Genomic DNA, 3188 nt, shown 5'->3' with positions numbered 1-3188 from the left:
AGATTACATGGCTGTCGTGCTAAGCGTTCTTGTTATATTAACAACGGCTGGACACTTTCCAGACAGCCCTTGTACATCGTTTCCCTTAAAGTCTCAGTTTCTAAGAACCTATGGTGACGTTAGGTGAGGACTTACTGTACGATTTGGCATAACTTGTCAAGGCCTGGGGATATTGAGTCATATCACTGGTTAGAAGAATGGGAGATACATGAGGTTCTGTTATTTAGGGCATAGGTCTTCTCGTCCTATTTCAGAACATGTCAGCTTGAGCTTTCCAGCAATGACTGTTATCATTTTCCTTAAAACCCATGGTAAAACTTTTGGCCAGGGCAATTCAGCGGATTCCATTATTTTAGCCAATTTTAGTTTTAGGATACTACTTGTCCATTCAACCTTTCCAGAAGACTAGGGATGATGAGGACAAAGGTAGTATGTTATTTAATTGTTTAATAATTTGTCTAGTAAAATGAATTTCTTTATCATTGGAAATCTCTTCAGGGATGCCCCAGAAAGGATTCTCTGATAATGTTTTTGCTACTGTTCTGCCATCAGCCTTCCCGCATGGAAAGGCCTCAATACATCCTGAGAACAGGCATACAATTCCAAGAACATATTGATAGCCCATTTAGGGTGACAAATAAAGTTCATTTATAGGTGTTTACATGGCCCAGCAGGTGGTGGAAATGTGCCCAGGATTTTTCCCAGGATTATGGGTCTGACAAATCAGACATTGGTTATAAATCAGTTTTGCAAATCAGAACAATTACCCCACCAATACTTATTCACAGTTTGGACCATTTTTCTCCACTATGGTGAGGTGTGGAGTGTAGAGATGTTAATATTGATCATTTTAAGGACCCAGGGAGGACTGGATAGCTGTCCAGGCTCTCAGTGAGTACACATTTAGTATTTATGTTTGCATCCATTTAAGTGACAAATTTGTTTTTCTAATTTAAAAGCATAGTGTTAATATTTTTATTGAATAAATTATCATAGATTATTTGATCTGAATTAATCTTGTGGAGTTCATTCATTCAAATTGCGTATCCTAACACTTTTAGTGCTTGCTAACTTAGCGTGGAAGTTCACTAGGGCATCTTCTTGATATTCATGTTCATGTTCAGTTTTATGAGTGTGAGCTTCAATTTTAATAATAGCAACTTGTGAGGGCAACAAAATAGCAGAAAGAAGTTCATTCACTTGGGGTTCATTTTTTTTTTTTTTTTTTTTTTTTTTTAGTGCAGTTGTGTGTTTGTAATGGGGTTCATTTTTGATGGCAGTCCCACTAGAAACGAGGAATGCTCTTTGTGTCCAAAACATGCCAAAATCATGGACTACCCCAAAGGATTATCTACTATCTGTATAAATGTTGTCTGATTTCCCTTAGATATTTGACAGGCCTGTGAGGGAGCATGTAGCTCTGCTTGGGCTGACCTAAATGGAGGTAGAGTTCTATTAGTTCATATTGGGTAGCCATAGTCCACCCTGGTTGATATTTTTTTTCTGTATTTTTAGCATAAGATCTATCAATAAAGAGTATTATCTCACAGCCTGGGCATGGTGGCTCACATCTGCAATCCCAGCACTTTGGGAGGCCGAGGCAGGAGGATTGCTTGAGGCCAGGAGTTTGAGACCAGCCTGGGCAACATAGCAAGACCCTGTCTCTTTTAAAAAAAAAAATTAAAAATTAGCTGGGTGTGGTGGTGTGTGCCTGTAGTTCCACCTACTCAGGAGACTGAGGCAAGAGAATTGCTTGAGCCCAGGAGTTCAAGGCTGCAGTGAGCTATGATTGTGACACATCAATTCAGCCTGGGTAACAGCAAAACCCTCTCTCAAGATTATCTAATGGAGTATCTTATAAATCAATCTCAGGGCTCAATAGATGTGTTATGACATTTACACAGCTGTGGTCCTCACCATTGTCAGGGAAGGGTAGTAGAGTAGCAGGATTAAGTAGATTGCAGTATTTTAGATGGAGATTAAAAGTAGACAGGAGGAGAATTGCATAAGATGTTAGTTTATTTGCTGAGAAATGTTGAGTTTGACTGGAATTTTTTTTTATAGCAGGTTTATCTTTTATTCTGATGTTGCATAAGAACAAAATAAACACAAAACTGGATTAGTGAATCAGTCGTGGGGTTCCTCCATGTCTGTGTTGGTGTTCTTTCTCTTTTGCTTGGATAGCTCTTTGATGGTCTCTATCTCCGCAAGACTGAACTTGGAGGTTAGTATCACATTGTCATAATCAAATTCTTCATCAAGTGAGAAGGGTTGAACTTCATCGCCAGGTATCTCTTCCATTAGTTGTTCTGTCCCTGTTACGGTGGGCTTTGGCTTTACTTCACAGGTGAGTGGCTGGTGCACAGAAGGATTGTAAGAAGGCATGCTGGTGCTGACCTCCTGTTCTACTTCTCCTGGAAGCAGCAGCAAATCCTTGCTCATTTGAGGCTTAATCTCTTCATCTACGTCAAAATCTTCTAGATCTAGAAAATTGTCTATCTTCACCTTTCCTGCCCGATTCAGATCACCTTGAAAGGAACTGCCAACTTTTTGGCCTTCATCCATCACTATCTGTTCTTCTTCTGAGCATTGTGATGAGGTATGAAGAAAGATGGTTTTATTTCTAAAATGGTGGTCATTTGGTTCATTTTTATGAGAAATGTTTTCTGAAGAATCAATTCCAAATGCTCCCCTTTTGGTCACATTATCCTCTTTTGAATGGTGAGTAAAAGTGCTCAGAAATTCTTCATATGTTTGCTCATGACAATTAACAAACTTATCTAAGACTTCTTCAATTAATCGATCTTCATCCATTATCTCCGATCCTGATATTTGGGCAGGCATTTCTATTCACGAGGCCACTTTATCCAAACAAAATGCAACTTTCAGAGACAACAGTGGTAAGCCCATAGAAGCAAGTTGCTATGAGCTAGTCTTTTCTCAAAGTGTTTTTTAACAACACAGAAGGTCATATGTTTGCTATTCTGGAGCAATCAAGAAAACATGGGCAGCACTGATCAGCAAGATTTAATGCTTCAGAGTATAGTACCTTTCTTTGGCGTCTTTATTCACATACATGCTAGGAGTCTCCTCTCTCGAAGCAACAAAGACAAATTATCTGTAGCTACACATCCCTGTAGAGGTTGACTGGAATTTAATACACTTGCCACAGCATGTAGAACTTGCAA

At 39.1% G+C, this 3188-nt stretch overlaps 1 pseudogene; it reads right to left on the bottom strand.

Annotated features, from left to right (window-relative positions):
* Positions 1–2059: 2059 nt before the first annotated feature.
* Positions 2060–2882, bottom strand: LOC105882129 (intraflagellar transport-associated protein pseudogene; annotated as a pseudogene).
* Between the last annotated feature and the right edge of the window lie 306 nt (positions 2883–3188).

Source organism: Microcebus murinus, chromosome 7, assembly GCF_040939455.1.
Source record: "Microcebus murinus isolate Inina chromosome 7, M.murinus_Inina_mat1.0, whole genome shotgun sequence".
NCBI lineage: Eukaryota > Metazoa > Chordata > Mammalia > Primates > Cheirogaleidae > Microcebus > Microcebus murinus.
This window is presented reverse-complemented; position numbering and strand designations above follow the sequence as displayed.